This window comes from Hippocampus zosterae, chromosome 10, assembly GCF_025434085.1.
Source record: "Hippocampus zosterae strain Florida chromosome 10, ASM2543408v3, whole genome shotgun sequence".
In the NCBI taxonomy this organism is placed as follows: domain Eukaryota; kingdom Metazoa; phylum Chordata; class Actinopteri; order Syngnathiformes; family Syngnathidae; genus Hippocampus; species Hippocampus zosterae.
This window is the reverse complement of record NC_067460.1, coordinates 3,337,811-3,356,422: the sequence shown is the minus strand read 5'-3', so window position 1 is coordinate 3,356,422 and position 18,612 is coordinate 3,337,811. Positions and strand designations below refer to the sequence as shown.

Sequence of the window (18,612 nt, the reverse complement as noted above, 5' to 3'; positions counted from 1 at the left end):
AATTCAAGACAGTTGGCTTAACATAAGGAGCCAGGGGGTCCAAGTCCACAGAATGTACAAGGGCCGCTGGAACCAAACAATCACTTCTGTGTTCTTTTCATTGAAATTCAAGAAATTAAATGCTATCCAGGTCTTGAATTCCTCTTGAAAGAATAAAGTGGCCTCAATGTGCAAGTGGGACATAGATGTGACAGTCATCCACATAGCAATGTATGGACCCATGTTTCTTTAAGATGGGACACAAAGTAAGCAGATACATTGAGAACCGCAGAAGTCCCAGAATTCAACCCTGTGGAACATGACAGAGGAGCAGTACATGACTCAGAGCAGCCAAGGCTGACACAACAAGTTCTGTCAGCTAAAAAGGACTTAAACTACTCAAGGTGGTACCGCCAATGCCCACCAGGTGCTGCAACAGAATACTGTTGTATCAATTGCTTGCCATTGTATCAAATGCTGCAGTTAAATCCAATAAAACCAAACACACATAGTCTCTAGTAATATTTGCCAGGATGATGTCATTGACTCGCAACAGAAATGACTCATAGGTAGGGCATCATCTTGAAACCTGACTGGAAGGCCTCTAACACATTATGTTCATCCAAGAAAGATTTTACATTTACATTTTCCAGATTTTTAAAAATGAAAGGCAGCTTGTAAATTTGACAGTATATCTTGATCAAAGCCAAGTTTCTTGAGCCACTTGTTCCAGCCCTTCTATTATGATCCCAAGGTGTTCCCAGTCCAGCAAGCATCTCCTTGTGCATCTCATCGGCCTCCTGCCCGAGGGATATCAGAGAGGCATTTGAACCAGTTGCCCGAGCCACCTCAACTAGCTCTTCTAGGTGCAGAGGAGCAGCGGATTTACTCTTCCTCGATGACTGAGCTTCTTACCTTATCTCTCACAGAAGCAACACCCAGTGGAGGAATTTTGTCATGTTCCTATTGTTTTCAGCGTGTCTGAAACCCACTCGTAAATGGGGTTTCAGCTTGCAACACAATGCAAAGAATAAATAAAAAAATCAACCAACCGACAGTTTGTACATTGAAAAATTAAGTTGGAGCAATTAGTCGTCAAGGGAACACTATTATTCAAAGTGAGAGTAAAAGCTCAGTTCTGTGCCATTTTTAGAAAGTAGGCAAGGTTGTTTTATGAAAGTGTGACTGTGACATATTTGACGTATGATAGGGGTATTGAAGGCGATCTCCAGGTGGCCACTTTGCAGCATGGAACTTCACATCACACTTTACTTATAAACATACTTTCTGTTGTCCTGCTTGGAGTCCAGTGAGTCCATTAGGCTTCGACTCTGTAGGCCGTGCATCCCTCCCGCGCTGAATTTCAAGATAAGGATGTCAGCGCTTTTGATTGACTGGGAATCAACTTGGCAATGTTCAGCCCCAAAACGGCGCAAATGCCCGCTTGTAACTGCGCCTGTCTACGAAAATGAAAAAAGAAAACTCTGCCTATGTGCCCGGTTAGACTGCACTTTGCTAGACTTGCGCTAGGCACGGAAATAGGGCCCTATTCTTTTCATCTTTGAGTAGGTCGGGGAATCCACAATGTGCTTAATCGATCACACTGCTTTCTGCATGGGTCAGCACTGTCTCTGTTCTCATAGATGTATTCAGATATCAAGGGACTGCAGTGGTGCCATAATTTGATATGTAGAAGAAATGTCACGTGGTTTCACTTAAACTGCAAAATTAATTCTGAACAGAAATGTAGGGAGAAAGAAGCATCAGCCATATTTTATATTTGCATTATTTTATTTTATTTTTGTGCTTTGGAACACTGATTGCTGCAAAGATGGTGTGTGGGTTAGGGAGAGTGCTTGTTTATTTTGGGCCAAACGCCAAAGCAGGTTAGGTGTGATGAACGAAGAAACGTTAATAAACAGACACACAACGCAGACAGAAACTAAGCGTGGTGTAATGCATAAAAAAACACATAGATATCAATAGGCAAATGAAGAGCAAAGGGGGGAACAGATTAAAATTTCCCTCAGTCTGCCCAACAAACGAGGCGGCACGAAAAGGAAGATGAACTAGTTTTTATGTTGCACGCAGGTGCGCTGTCTATGAAAATAAAGCCCTATATACTCAAGCTCACCGATAAGAGCTGCAAAATTCATGAGCTCACCCAAAAATTCAGGAAGGCTATATATTCAGGTCTGCTATGCTTCTCACGACATAACCAAAGCAGTCTACTGCTGCTTTGAGGGCAGAACTTTACACGACTCAGTCCGTGACAGATGAATAATTCCACACAGGTCCACCATCACCTCTCACCTAGGGCAACTATGTGGAAAAGAAAGAAATATCTTTCTTTCTGCCTTACTGGCTATGTGGGTGTGGGTAGAGCAGAGCTTTGGAACTGCTTAACCTTCCCATTCGTTTTGCTCACCCCACAGGATGGCACAAATTTATTAAAGCTAATGTCAAATACGAGTAAAAACAATGAAACTTTCAGCTGTGTCAAACACAAACAACACATTTGTCTTGAAGACAAATAAAAGCAGATTTTAGGTTCAAACTAGAGCATATTGATGTTATCTCTTTCTGGCTGCCTAGATCTGTTCCACGTACAGGCCAGTTTAGTTCAGTGGCTAGCAAAAATATTGATGGATGGGACAAAAGGCTGTCGAGAGGAAGATGAGCATGTACAGCATGCAAATATTCTGCGACCAACTGATTGAACAATAATTTGTGCAAATAAATATGACTATCTTCTCTTTATTCTTTTGCTGATAGCACTATAAAGTGCATAGTTTGGGTTCAAATCCCTTTATGGAGTAATGAGACAACCAACTTCACTGTTTGCATCGATGATTCAAAGTATGTAACCTCCATACCATGAATTGTGACCTCTATAGGGTAGGTTTACATTTCACAGCATTTTTTTCCCCAATGAGGCTTTCCTTTAATTTCACTATTGATGGTTCTGACATCATGATGCAGGTAAATATTTAAGTATTACTCATCTTGTAAGCGAACATTTTAAATTACATTCTTACCAAATGTGCTTTCAGCAGTTCTCCCAGACTTATTGTCCATACATGGTGATATTTTTGCCAGAGAGACAGAGAATAATGTGTACACATTCCAGAGAAATCAATGTACAGTAATCCCTCATTTTTCGCACGGACTAGAAACCCCTGCAAAAGGTAAAATCTGCAAGGTAGGCTTTGCCCTCCTAGGAATTTTTTTGCATGTGTATGTGGGTACTAGCATGTTTAAAATATGCAAACAGTATTTCTACTTTACATATTTGAGAGAAAGATTACAACAGAATGAGTATTTACTTAAATCTCTAATTATAAAACCTTATACAGTAATTAATTATTCATCCACATTGCCTTCTGAGAGAGGCGAAGAGGCTTGTGTTGGTAGCATACAAGGCGGTTCTCACTTGACTCACTAAGTTAAATTCTTGTGATGTGTATAAAAACCAGCTGGCCTGATTGGGAAACCTTCAAAATAAGGCTCCCTGACCTGCCGCCGCCGCCGTTAAAGCAATGTGTCCCAGTTGCTGGTGCCATCTCCGAGGAGCGAGCTTACATTCTCCCACAAAGCCAGGACGCATTGCTTCAGCAGCTTAACTAACAAAAAAAGTTATCACTTAAACAAAAAAAGTTTGCGAACACGAGACCAAAATACAGCATGCGAGACAAGGCAAAATGTTGGGTGAGGCTGCCATGATGTGCAGCAGTCAGCTCATGGGATAAATCCACCATGCTCTCATTGGTCCATGTTGCACCAGGAACCAATAACGCACATTGTTTGAGTGGGCATGGCCATTACAGTACCAGCGGACATGGACAGTACAGCACCGGCATGCACAAAGCCTTTGAATCACATCAGCAAACAATGTTTGTCATGCAGGGAAACTTTCACCAACATGAAACAACACATCTTTCCACAATATGGCTGGCGATATGGCTGTATTTCTTTTTATACTCATTTGGATAATTTTTTGAAAACAAAACAAAACAAAACAACAACAACAAAAAATGTGAAACTCCGAAGCTGCAAAAGTTGAAGCACAAAGTGGCAAGGGATAACTGTATTCAAGTTTGGTGGGGGAGCTGAGCAATTGGCAATGTAAGATGCCCACCGGTGGCTTCACTCCTCCTGACTGCGAGTTAACGGCATTGTAAAACCATTTATATATTAGTGGAAGGGACATGAGTGCTTCGGCGGACACTTTCATAATACCCACATTGCTCCACTCTGACTGCTCCTTTGGCAGTTATGTTTGTCATGATTTTGCATGGTAGAAGACCAAAAAGCAGGGAGGCAGTGTGTACTGAACAAAATTTATTTAAAAAAACACTGGGTACTCTGGGAAAACTAGATGGAAAGCACCAACAATGTCCTGAAAAGACCAAAACTCAAAGGGACAACAAAACACCAGGAAATAAAAAACACCACCATGAGAAACAAAACAATGTGACAGTGACAACAAACAGGATGACAAGATCAGGTTGTTAAGAAACAATATCTTGTATCGCCATTTCTGTAATGATGTGTTCTTTATGTTGAACGGATCTGGCAACCCGAGACACTACGCCAGGGGTGTCCAAACTTTTTGCCAAGGGGGCCAGATTTTATGTGGTAAAATGTCGGGGGGCCGACCTAGGCTGACATTCTTTACATTGAACAACAATATTGTTCAACAAATTTTAGTAAGCCAGTCTGTTTCACATTTCCATTTTTATTTTAATTTCAACAATCTTAAGAATTTCTTTTGGTTCATTTGAAACAGGTATATCACATTCATTCATTCATTCATCTTCCTAACCGCTTGATCCTCACTAGGGTCGCGGGAGGTGCTGGAGCCTATCCCAGCTGTCTCCGGGCAGTAGGCGGGGGACACCCTGAATCGGTTGCCAGCCAATCGCAGGGCACACAGAGACGAACAACCATTCGCACTCACACTCACACCTCGGGACAATTTAGAGTGTTCAATCAGCCTGCCATGCATATTTTTGGAATGTGGGAGGAAACCGGAGCACCCGGAGAAAACCCACGCAGGCCCGGGGAGAACATGCAAACTCCACACAGGGAGGCCGGAGCTGGAATCGAACCCAGTACCTCTGCACTGTGAAGCCGACGTGCTAACCACTGGACTACCGGGCCGCCCTAGGTATATCACATGCAACTGCTTATTCACTTGACTTTTTCTTAAACAGAAGTCTCCTGAGTGCAAATTGATTGATTTGAAACATAAAATGTATCACCATGACTTTTCAATAGTCACAAAACCTTTGACTCGAACAACAGGAAAATGAACAAGCAATACACATATCCACAACTGCAAGGATCATTTGAAATATGACATATCAGTCAATATAAACACGGAGTGATGTCTTGTTAACTCGTGAGTGATGCCCTCTAGTGTCTAAATGCTATTACTCATTTAGTGAATGCTATTACTCATTTAGCCACTAGAGGGAAGCAGTACTCTATGAAACATCACTCACCAGTCTACGAGACCTCAGTCAATGCAACACGTGTTCCATTGCGCCCAACCTGCGGGCCAGACGGCACTGATTTTATGACGGGGGCCTGAAATTCGACCGCGGGCCGGATTTGGCCCGCGGGCCGGACTTTGGACATGGCTGCACTACGCCATATCCGGTCTGTACTCGGCGCGAAATATTTTTTTTCTTCCTGTTCAGTGGCGATGAGAAGCGGCTGCTCTCTGTGCAGACGGCAGATAAAACGTGCAACATGTTTGAGTTAAACAAGTAAATTCATCTCTCGTCGTTATTCTCCCAAATACATCCCCACGAAGCGCACACCTCAACACAGGTGGAAACAAAACCTGATGAGGACGACAAAAAAGGCACATGCGGAAACAAAAGAATGAAACAAAACTAAATGTAATCTAAACAAAAACAGAATGATAATGTCAATAGATTAAGAGACAGAGATCATATCTCTGTCTCTTTAGAAATCTCTGTCTTTAGTAGACAGAGATCTATCTAGCTAGCAGATAGATATCATCCAAATTCTTAGCTGCTGTCTCCTTTTATTTCACCAATGCCCTCTCATCCAACTGTGGAAAAGAAGCCCGATGTTTGAGTGTGAATTCCTCTGCAAAATTGAAGTATATTACAGCAACGTACGTATGAAATGTCGATGGCCAAAGTGTCATGAAATTCACAAGTTTTTGCAGCTTCAACCTGCCTCACGTCATCAATGTACGAGGCATGAATGGTCACACTTTAGCTGGCTCGGGGCTAGACATTTGGTTGCCCAAGGAAAACTGCCACCTTCTACTTTTGCTCATTTTGGAGTTATGTCCCGCGTTTAAATTTTTTTGCAATGATCTAACAACTTCAATTAGTATACTAATTTTTAGTCATACATGTCATAATTTTGCTTTTCTTGAGATAAGACTTATTTTTATTTCATAGTTGAATGTCAAAGTCCTGTTCCGTTTGTGACCAACAGGTGGCATTGGAGGGCCTCTCTACCAGCATTGCAACTGTTCGTCATCATGTCATTTACCGTATTTTCACGACGATAAGGGGCCATTAAATGTCTTAAATTTTCTCCAAAATGGACAGGACGCTTTATAATGCGGAGCGTCTAGTGTATGCGCCAAGTTCCAAAGCCTGACTGAGAGCACCTCTGGCCGACACGCTGTTTATATCGAGAAAAGGTGGAGTGAGTGACGATAGGCGTGCGGAAGTCCGCCAATGAGTGAAGGGTGTGCGTGTAAGAGGACGCTGAAGGCACGTCCCTCGTCGGTACCAGTTTCCAATGAGTGAAGGGTGGGCGTGTTAGAGGACGCTAAAGGCACGCCCCTAGCAGGTACCAGCCGCGTGAGTACATTGTAAAATGGCGAAATAAAGTACAACCGAACTCAGTTTTGCTTTGTTGCCTTTTTAAGAACGTGTTTTTAGCGTGCGTGCATGCATGCCGTATGTATAAGCTGGCGTATGTTTTACCATGACTGGCTGCGCCCAATAATACAGTGTATGTGTCAGAAATAGCACCACTTACTGAGTCTGCGCCCAACAACACGGTGCGCCGAATGTTCGTGAAAATACGGTAGCTGTTTCTTGTTTAAAGGACTGCCATGCAGACCACTCAGCGTCAGCGTTGTGCTACCCTCATGGTTTTTTGTTGTTTCTGTTAATGTCATGTTGTTTTGTCTGTCATAGTGGTGTGTTTTGTTGTTACTTTGAGTTTTGGAGATTTTCAGGACTTTGTTAGTTCTAGACATAGTCTTTCCAGTGTGCCCATGCAAGTGTTCTTGTTAATATACTTTGTTCAGTACACCTTGGTTCTGCTACCTTGAGGTTTTTTTGGTCCCCCACCATCGCATTCCATGACACTTGACTAGAGACTATTAATGTTGACCATAATCTAATCTATTTTCTCATATACTGGGCAAGGAGGATTATAACCTAACAAGTGTAGCATTTCAACACAGTAATTAGTAGGGATGGCCAATAAGTATCGGATCGATATTATGAAAATAATGCCGTCACTTGTATTAGGCTGATATTGAAAGCTGCTTCAAATACATCAACGTTGGCCTGATTACTGTCACATTAGGAGTTCAAGCATCTACTTAATGATATCAGAGGTGATGCCACACTGCTGTACTTGACTTTTGAAGTAATGGCGAGCCATTTGTTAACACAACTTAAATTTTGCCAGAGTGGTTTATTTATAACCAGGGCTCTTGGCTGCAACCAAATTTCCCAATGTGTGGAAAAAACAAAAAAAAACTACAGGTTGTACACATATAACCAGCCGAAGTCTCAATGACACAAATAAAAATATTGATTATAAATATTGAGACTGGAGACATTGAGAATATTGAGAGTGTAGACAAAATAGTTATCAGTATGAGTTTGGACAAGCAAGACGTTGTCGGTTATCGGTAGAAAAAAAATTATTCAAGTGGTTGCACGAAATATCTTCAACTGGATCCCGATACATTTTTTTACGTAGATTACACATTTTATTGAAAAATGTATCTGGATCCAAATGATTTTATTGTGTGCGAATAAAATTCATCTATCTATCTACGTATCTACCAATCTAGTTATCTATCTGCCTGTCCGTTCCTCCGTCTGTCTTCAGCATTATGAACAAGTAGTTTGCATGACGGCCCGAAAATTCTACGATTTAAAATGTGGATTTTGGCTGCTCTGGTTGATTAGTTAGCACAATTGGTATTGCATCCATCCATCCATTTTCTGATCCGCTTTTCCTCACAAGGCTCGTGAGCCAATCTCCAGCTGTCTTTGGGCAGTAGGCGGGGGCACCCTGGACTGGTTGCCACCCAATTGCAGTGGTATTGCAGTCGTCCAAAATTAATTTATAAAGGAATGGAGTTATATCACTTCAATATGTTACTTGGATTTTGTTACTAAGTACATTTTTTAACAAGTAACCAAGAACCATTTCGGAATAGATTTTAAAGTACCGTATAATATCCGGAGAATAAGGTGCACTTTCAATGATTGGCCTATTTTAAAAATGTTTTCATTGATAGCGAGCACTGCACATAGAATAGAAGCTACAATAGTGGCTGTGTTTCTGGTAAACACAATTAGTAGAAGTATAAAGTACAAGTTTTTTTTTTAATTTTGCACAAAATGAACCAGCCAGTGATGGCTAAGCAGGCGTGTCTTAACTAATTGACATGTTGAGTCGGGTGTGTCTTAACTTCCATGGCAGAGGCTCTGTCGAACCCCTGAGACTGATTCACCAAACCCCTAGGGTTCAATTGAACCCAGGTTAAGAACCACTGATATGGAGCCTTCACAACTGCTGCAGCTGTAACAAAGTGCTTTACAGGACATTGACAATACTCTCAGGTCTAGGAGGTAATCAGACCGTGATGACAAACTTTTCAAACATCATAACTAAGAGTCAAGCAGAGTTGTCTTTCTTGCAAGAAGAGTGCGCTGAGACATGCCTCTGTTCACAATCTCAGAAGAGCTCTGCAGCTTGCTCAGATGTGTAAACCGTTGCAGTCCCTGGAGAGCTCTGAAAAAATGTGCTTATCTCCTTGCTTTTATTAAGGATGTCTCAAATACACGATCTTCTAGAGGGCTGTGGAGAGTGTTCACATGTTTCAGAGCAGCAATGAAGTCTTGAAATGGAGCATCCAATCAGAACACACATGCCTGACGTGATTAGAGGGGTCACGCAGGAAGTTGGTGGTTTGTGATCGCAGCTGTTGACGTCCCAGAGATGCGACGTCCTGGGGTTGATGTTATCTTCATCAGAGGCTCTTAACTTCATTAGAGGATGTTAACTTCAAGGCTGAGAACCTACTGGTCTCTTCCAAACCGACAAACCACCCATGATAAACTCAACCCCTTGTGAATGTGTTTTTTTCAAGGTCACACTCCTGAAAAATATTCTTATCTTTTTAATTACAATAAGAATAAATATGGGATAACCTCCATCCATTTTCTGATCCGCTTTATCCTCACAAGGGTCGCAAGGGCAGGGGGCGGGAGGGCTGTAGCCCATCCCAGCTGTCTTTGGACAGTAGGCAGGAGACACCCTGAACCGGGCCAGCCAATCGCAGGGCACACAGAGACGAATAACCAACCGCGCCCACACTCACGCCTAGGGACCATTTAGTGCGTTCAATCAGCCTGCCATGCATGTTTTTGGAATGTGCGAGGAAACTGGAGTATCTGGAGAAAACCCATGCAGGCACGGGGAGAACATGCAAACTCCACACAGGAGGGCCGGAACCCACAACCTCTGGACCGTGAGGTCAACGCGCTAACCGCTCGACAACCGGGCCACCTATAGGAGAACCTATGTACATTTATTCTAACAATACTACATCCAAGAAATCAGAATAATGATCCATATGTAGCTTCCTCAGGATGTAGCATGAAGCACAACACAAACTCCATAAAAAACTCCATTGTGAGATGAATAAAGGTTTTTTTGTTCTTATCATTCTTGAAATACATTGTTTATTTGTTGGCATAAATACAAATTGCATTACATAATGAATGAAAGACAAATGTTATGAAGACAATTGATTCAACAAAAAGTCACACACACCTCGTGGGCTCACGTTCACAAGGAGCTAAATATCATTAGAAGTCTTGCTTGTCTTCTTCCTTTGTTTAGTCAGTAGTTAACTATGCTTTTGGTATTATCTTAATTTCATAATGGCTGCACAGAGCTCACAAGGTAGTTGTCTGTTTGGATGTGTGTTGGGGAATCCACATGTCAATAGTTTCGGGCAGAAACCTTTTACATTACAATTGGCTCTTGCAAATATTCATCACTAGATGGCATAGGAACACTATCAGCGAAACAACTCAATGAGAAAGATAAAGAGACGGTCACCCCACATAAAAGGCGCATCGGATTATAAGGTGCACTGTTGGCTTTTGAGAAAACTGAATGCTTTTAAGTGCACCTCATAGTGCGGAAAAAATGGTACAGCCTCACAACCTTGTGCTCTCATCACTGCCTCTTCTGTTCACCATTGTTTTGTGAAACACTCTTGTTGGATGGCTCCACTTGCAAGTCTTGGTCTGATGTTTCACCTCACACATTGCCACCTTTATGTAAGAATAGTCAGTCAGTCTGATCACTTGGATCTCAGCAACTGTTGCACTGTGACTTTATCCTTATACAGCATTAGTAAGATCGATCAGCCTGACATGCATTTTTGGACTGTCATACCAAAAAATGTGCACTCTATGACCCATTTTAAAAGACTGCATTGTTAGGCACAACACTTTTCATATATGTGCAAATTCCACATTTTCCCCCATTTTCGGTTGAAAGAAGTGTTGTGGTTTAGGTTATTGGCAGTTATTTTCTCGTAAATACACTGTGCATGATGATTTTTTTTTTCATTTAAAATGAGTCGGATCAATTCTCAATGGGATTTTTGTATTTGCCAATTTCCTCTATTTACAGTTTCTGTAATAACTAGCTCTGCTCTATCCTCCCTTAATGGATTTATTCCTGCTCCTGCCTGGCTTGCAGTCTCTTATCATCTTTATGGACTCACTTCCTTTGTCCTTGCTTCCACCTCAATGACAAGGTCACTCCTTACTTTGCTTTGCAGATGCTATTTTGTTCCAACATGATGAAAACATCAATTAACTCAACGACAGCATTGAATAAACAACAACAACAACAAAAATATGCGTGCACTGAATTGTCTTCATCAATATTTAATGAACTAATTTAATCAATAGCTATCTCTGATTTGAAGTATTTGTTTTAGTGACTTGCTCACACTTCACTACTATAGACATTTCTGTCTTCTGCTTTTTCAGATCATTCATTAGATCCGCTTGTTTAAAAATGCTTTTACCACTAGCAAAATCCAGTCGGGGGGAGGAAAAAAAAGAACTGAACTAACACAGGATGTTTTGTGCAACTTCTCCCTCTTTGCAGACCAGCATTTGTAACTTTTAAGACCCCGAGCAGAAAAACACCCCTGAGCTCTATCCGTGCCCTGCGAGTCTATATTTAAACTTGGGAGTGAATTGACACACAGTAGTAGCTTTCTATTAATACCTGAGAGGCTGTCAGCAACCATCTATAATTAATACAACTCCTGCTTGCACGCACATTCACACACGCACACAGCCTACCATGTGTTCTCCAGGTCTCTCTCACACTCACACACACACACACACGCACACTCACACACACACACACACACACACACGCGCGCACACACACACACATACGCAAAGGATTCCGGATGGTGGAAACATGTTGAGGGAGCATTCAGTCTTCTCTCAGTCCTATTACATAACCATCATCTCCGCATAAGATTGTGTGTGCGTGTGTGTACGCCTCTGAGAGATCTCCACCTCAAATGATCTTTCTTTGAATCTCCACTGTGCTACAAATCTCCTTGTTTATTACTATTCAGTTTCCTCTTCCTCTTGGTTTCATTTGCAGCATCATTTCCTGATTGACCCCTTACAAATTCAGTTGCAAATCCTTAGCGTCTCAAAAACCACTGACTTCACCAACTGTTGCATTCATCTTTTGGGATGGTTTTCCAGGTTTTCACCACTGCCTCCGTCATCTGTTCTTTGTTTTGTTTTCTTAATTACTCCCTTGAGGTGATAAAATGCACAATAGAATGTGAGCCTGGACATTGGCTTAGCCAGCCCATGTCATTTCACTTGCCTCTAAGGAACTTATTTGTTCCTTTGCTTTATGATGAAAGATGTGCCAATCAATTTGGTTGTTTGAATTGGCAGAAAAATGTTTCTTTAGATTTTTCAGTTCATTTTGTGTTGTAATCATGTTGCTCATCAATGAAAGTTATTGAGACCATGCCAGAAAAATCCATGTAAATCCGAGCCACGGCATAACAGTACCTACTAGTGATGGGTCCAGCGACACCGATGCGTTGATGCATGCGCCGGGCTCACTGAGCAAACCACGTGTCGGTGTATGTGCCGCTTCATTACGTCACGTGATTGACACATGAACTGCACCGGCGCAGTTTAGACTGCATCGGCTGCGTTGACACAGTCCAGGCTGCTAATTGACACATCGGCTGCGTTGACACAGTCCAGGCTGCTAATTGACACGTGAACTGCACCGGTGCAGTTTAGACTGCATCTGCTGCTTGGCACAGTCCAAGCTGCGGCACTTAGTCCAGGGGGCGTCGACTCAGTGCAGGGGGCGTTGACGCAGCAAAAGCCCGCACAGTGTATCCTAAGGAAGTACGTCTGGCGACACGATGCCGATTGCCGAAACAAGCTAGACCCCACCCTCGCTCGAATAAAAATATATGTTTGGGCAATACAGTAGTGATGGGTCCAGCGACACCGATGCATTGACACATGCGCCGGGCTCACAGAGCAAACCACGTGTCGATGCATGTGCTGGCTCATTACGTCACGTGATTGACACGTGAACTGCGTTGACACAGTCCAGGCTTCTAATTGACACACCGGCTGCGTTGACACAGTCCAGGCTGCTAATTGACACATCGACTGTGTTGACACAGTCCAGGCAGCTAATTGACACATCGGCTGCGTTGACACAGTCCAGGCTGCTAATTGACACGTGAACTGCACCGGTGCAGTTTAGACTGCATCGGCTGCTTGGCACAGTACAGGCTGCGCCACTCAGTGCAGAGGGCGTTGACGCAGCAAAAGCCCGCCGCACAGTGTATTTAAGGAAGTGGGTTTGGCGACACAATGCCACTTGCCGAAACAAGCCAGACCTCACTCACGCTCGCTTGTCGAAGTTCGTGTCAGTGCAGACTTCGTGTTCGTGCCTTGCCTTCCTTGCCGATTATGGAGCAGAGACGCAAATCATCCGCCGTGTGGGACCATTTTGATGTCCCGGAGAATAAGGTATTATTTATTTATTTATTCAAATCGCCTTCTGTCGCCGAGAGCCTCTCGGCGAGAGGCACTCACCGATAATAAATAATACCTTATTCACATTTCATTACAGGTGAAATGTCGAATTTGCCGGGTCGAATTGTCATACACCAACAGAAGCACCTCCACCATGCTGAGGCATTATCGGGCCAAGCATGAGAATGAAGTTCGCGATACACCCAGCATTACGCCAGGTATACAAACGTTCACTCATCTTTTCACGGTTGCTATGTTGATGATTTAATTGACAATCAGTAATTATTATTGGTTGACTCTCCACTCCATGTTTGACAATCAAGGTTCCACGAAGCAGCTGTACTGGAAGGACCAACACACTTCTTTCCCAAACCTCTCCCACCTCGCAAAGGAGTTCCTTTGTACGCCAGCCTCATCCGTCCCTTGTGAGCGTGTGTTCTCCACAGCAGGAGAAATTGCTTGTAAAAGACGCAACAGGCTGAAGTTTAAAACATTGGAGCATCTTATTTTTCTCAATAAAAATTTGTGAAATAAAACCCCACAAGCATCCTCATTCAAATGATCTTCACATTATTTGAACACATTGAATGTTGCAAAATGAATGCATGGATGTGAATGATATTGTACACTTCATCATCAAATCGATGAATGACCTTATGAAAATGTTTTGGAACAGTTGTAGATGCAAAACCGTGCTGGCAGCTACATAATGGATAATAAAAGAAAAAATATCCCAAACCATAGGGATCCTCCCAAAAACTAAGGATGTGCTGAATAAGAGATCCTTGTACACATACTTTTATTACTTCCATATTTGACCTATTGTGTGGGAATATGGGGAAATGCCAGTAAAACAGTTTTAAAACTACAATACAAAGCAATCGGAACAATCACTGGTTCCAAATGGACGGAACCCACAAATCCACTGTTAATCAAATTAAACAATGAAATCTCATGACCTGATTGACTTCAAAATCGCCCAATTAATGTACAAAGCACACAATAATAACCTTTGCCAAAAGATCCAGAAGCTTTTTAAAATTTGAGAAAGTTGTCATAATTTAGGGGGTACTAATCTATACAAAAAAAATCCAAAACACGAACGAACATCACACAAAGCAGTGTATCTGTAATAGGTGTAAATCTGGAATGATTCTGAAACGGACCAGTAAAATGAGGAACTCTCTTGCTGAGATTAAAAATGAATTCGAGAGTAGTACAAGACAACTACACAAATCAGAATTAAGCTGATAAATTCGATACACTCATGAAATATAGCAATACATCAGAAATACATTGATGAGATTCATTCATTCATTCATCTTCCTAACCGCTTGATCCTCACTAGGGTCGCGGGGGGTGCTGGAGCCTATCCCAGCTGTCTCCGGGCAGTAGGCGGGGGACACCCTGAATTGGTTGCCAGCCAATCGCAGGGCACACAGAGACGAACAACTAACCACTGGACTACCGGGCCGCCCTACATTGATGAGATTATTTAATATATTAATGAAATGTAGCATCCATTATGAATATGAGAAAATCGACATATACATGTGCTCTAAAGAGTATGTACTGTATATACAAACCTAATGTAAAAATGTATTAGTACAGCATACATAAGGGTAAAAGCATTTGTTGATATTTAGACTTTCTTTCCTATTTAGAAAAATGATCAATTCATATATAAGAAGGGGTAGGACTCGGGGTAGGTTTTTTGCTTCTTTCTACTCCTTTGAACACATATTTGTGATGATGACTATTTTCTTTTCCTTTTTTTATATCTTACCTTCACCTTTTGCCAATTTATTACCGAATTGTATATTTTATATGTTCAATATACAAAACAATTTATCAGTCAGTTCAGTCTGTTAAGTGGGTTGGCTGCAGGGATCTTGAAGGTCCAGCAGGTGGCAGTGGTCAGTGACACAGTATCAGCACAGTATCAACACAGTGTGTCAGTGTGTCGACACGCCTCATGAGGCCTCATGGACCCATCACTACAATACAGAAAACACACTGATTATCAGAAAAAACGTGTCCGTCTGACTTTTAGCGTCATATAATAGGCTGTTATTATATGAGAAGTGTTTTATGAACGTTTGTACTGTACGTCATACTCCAGTTGATTGAGAGGTCCCGCCTCTAAAGGGGAGTTCCAGAAACTGACTGCGAGTGAGCACACCGCATGTTTGATGACTCTGCCACGTTGCTATTAAAAGTCACATAAAACGTAAACCTTGTCTGCTGACCATCATTACATCGGCTAGGCTAGCTTAGCTGTTGTCTTATGTGGCGTTGGTTTGGTCGGCGCCGCAAGTACGTGCGCGCGCGCGCACAGCTGAGAGCAGCAGACTATCGACTGCCGAGTGCTGAGACGCGCTTCACTCGAGTGACGTTGCTACAGTACGTGCATATTATGGAGCAGCTTCCGGACAAATACAAATTGTCCGGCGCGTAGAGCCATTTTGATCTCCTTTTGGAGAATAATGTATTCATTTAAATCTCCTTGTCTCACCAAGTGCCTCTCGGATTTTTGACATGTCTTATTCCATTGTGTGTGTGTCTTCTCCACAATAGAGGAAATAGCATGCATTAAATGCAACAGACTGAAATTTAAAACACCGGAGCATCTTGTATTTCTAAATCAAAAATTGTGAAGACAAAGCCCACAAGCATCCTCATTCACACGAATTTCACATTATTGAAACACATTGAATGATACAATATGAATGCATGGATGTGAATGATATTGTCAAGGGTCAATGTCATCTTTATTGTCAAATATGCTTTATGTATGACATGCAGCATAGATGAAATTTCTTCCTCTCAATCCTCAGTGCATATGTGACGGGGGTCACAACTATGATGGTCTCGAGCTCCACGTCGCTGCCGCTTCAAGAATACCAGACACTAGGATGTGGCTTTTCCCTTTTTTTATTGTCTGCAACACAGTATGGCAAGATAGGTGAAGTCACGGGGCTTTTCAGTCTACAAAATAACCTGTGACTTCCCTGGTAGCTCTGCCTGAACTAAACATCATCCACAAGAAGCTAAATGCACAACAAATCAAAATATACAACATAGGTGATCGTATATTAACTATTTACAAAGAAAAAGAAAAAAAACACACTTTCACTGGTATCTACGTGATGCCGCTGAACGCATCACACGCAGCAGAACGGCTGCACAATGCACAGTAATGGCGGCCGCGACGAACCGCGTGGGTAAACGCCAGCCACACTAATAGTCAAATGAAAAACAACACGAAAAACTATATACAGTACAATCAAAAGGAAACAAGCATTACCTGCAACACAGTATGGCAAGATAGGTGAAGTCACGGGGCTTTTCAGTCTAGAAAATAACTGCGCAACAAAAAAAAAACCACCTGTTAACTCAATGGATAAAAACTTTCATTCAACAAAACTTAAATGAAACGACGACACAAAAAGCAACGTGGACTCGGAACAAATCCGGGAACTAATTAAATACACAGCGCCGTAGAAAAAGGGAAAACAAAGTGAAATATTGCAATTAAACTAGAAATGAAACCTGACTTACCCTGTGACTTCCCTGGTAGCTCTGCCTGAACTACGGCGGGAAGCTGGTGCCATACCGTGCGCTGTTGCGTCACTTCCGTCATAATTTAATAAACGCAATATATCACTCCGTTACACATACATGCATGTAAACATGCTGTGCATTAAACACACGCAGCTAAGAAAGGATAGCAGCTACACTATATAAAAAAAAGACATGTAATCTGAACAGTATAGACAATATAAACAGCATAAACAACAACATAAACAATGGCGCTTGTGGCTACACTGAGCTTTTAACTCATTCAGTACCAGTCATTGGGTAGAGTGAGGTAGTGCATTGTATACACGTCATCATCAAATCAGTTTGTTCAGTCTGTCAAGTGGGTTGGCTGCAGGGATTTTGAAGGTCCAACAGGTGGCAGTGGTCAGCGACACAGTATCGGTACAGTATCAACACAGTGTGTCATTGTGTCGACACACCTTATGAGGCCTCATGGACCCATCACTAGTACCTATTTGTGGTTTTGTTGTTCACACATTCCAAATAGTTATATTGGTTTAGGTCAGTGGTTCTCAATTATTTTCTGCCATGCTCACCCAAGAAAGAGGACAACATCTTGTCATCAATCAAATCAATAACTAATAATGCATTCAAACTAATCACCAACATTATATCAGGAGCACAATATTTTTAAAAAAACCTTTAACCAATCAAACAAAAATATATAAAAGAATTTGTGCTTTTTTTTAAAATCAAAGATGATGTCTGGATTAATGGCTACTACGAGCACGTTTTGCAATGCACAGCTGTTCGAAGCGTGGTTTGAAGCAGGACACAGCAATGTGTAGCCGGGACCTGTATTTTAGTTGGGAGTCAGCTGTTTACTGACTCCCATTTAAAATGAGTTTGAATGTGATTGGTTTATTCTGAACACTGTCACATCCATCCCCAGTTATAAGGGTGTTCACATGCAACCACACCGAGTTGCCCATTTTTACTTCCCTTGAAAAGATTTATCTTGGTATCAATTTTTTTCAACAAAAATGTAGCATTTCAATTTGAATCATACATAAATACTGGCAAAATTACCTGTGGCAAATGTAGGCAGACCTCACCTTGGTTATGTGACAAATGCAAGATGTGAAGATTGTATGGAACAATTGTTTGCTTGAAACATTTGTCCCGCTTGGTACATTTGATGCAGCAGAACTGGAAAAAGCCAGGACTGAGGTCCAGCAACACCTGGCAGAAGGGAAAATTGCATGCAATCAAGACCCACTGTTATAATCGAAGGACCAACATACGACTTTTCCAAACCTCTCCCACCTCGCAAAGCAGTTTGTCTGTATGCCAGTATCACCAGTGCCATGCGAGCAGGGGAAATAGCATGCAAGAAACGCAACAGACTGAAATTCAAAACACTGTAGCAAATTATTTTCCTGAAGGAAAATGTGTGAAGACAAAGCCCACAAGAGTCCTCATGAACATAATTTTCACCTTATTCAAACATAATGAACAATACAATATGCATAGATGTGAATGATATTGTATAGACTTCATCAAATCAGTCGGTTCAATCTGTCAAGTGGGTTGCCTGCAGGGTGACTTTTGAAAGTCCAGCAGGTGTCAGTGGTCAGCGACCCAGGATAAGATAAGATAACATATCCTTTATTTGTCCCACACTGGGGAAATTTACAGTCAACAC

At 41.9% G+C, this 18,612-nt stretch overlaps 1 protein-coding gene across 1 annotated transcript in view; it reads left to right on the top strand.

Annotated features, from left to right (window-relative positions):
• LOC127609220 (melatonin receptor type 1B-like) overlaps positions 1 to 18,612 on the top strand; it is a 69,962-nt gene that overhangs the window by 13,563 nt on the left and 37,787 nt on the right. The gene's annotated exons all lie outside the window — the stretch shown is intronic.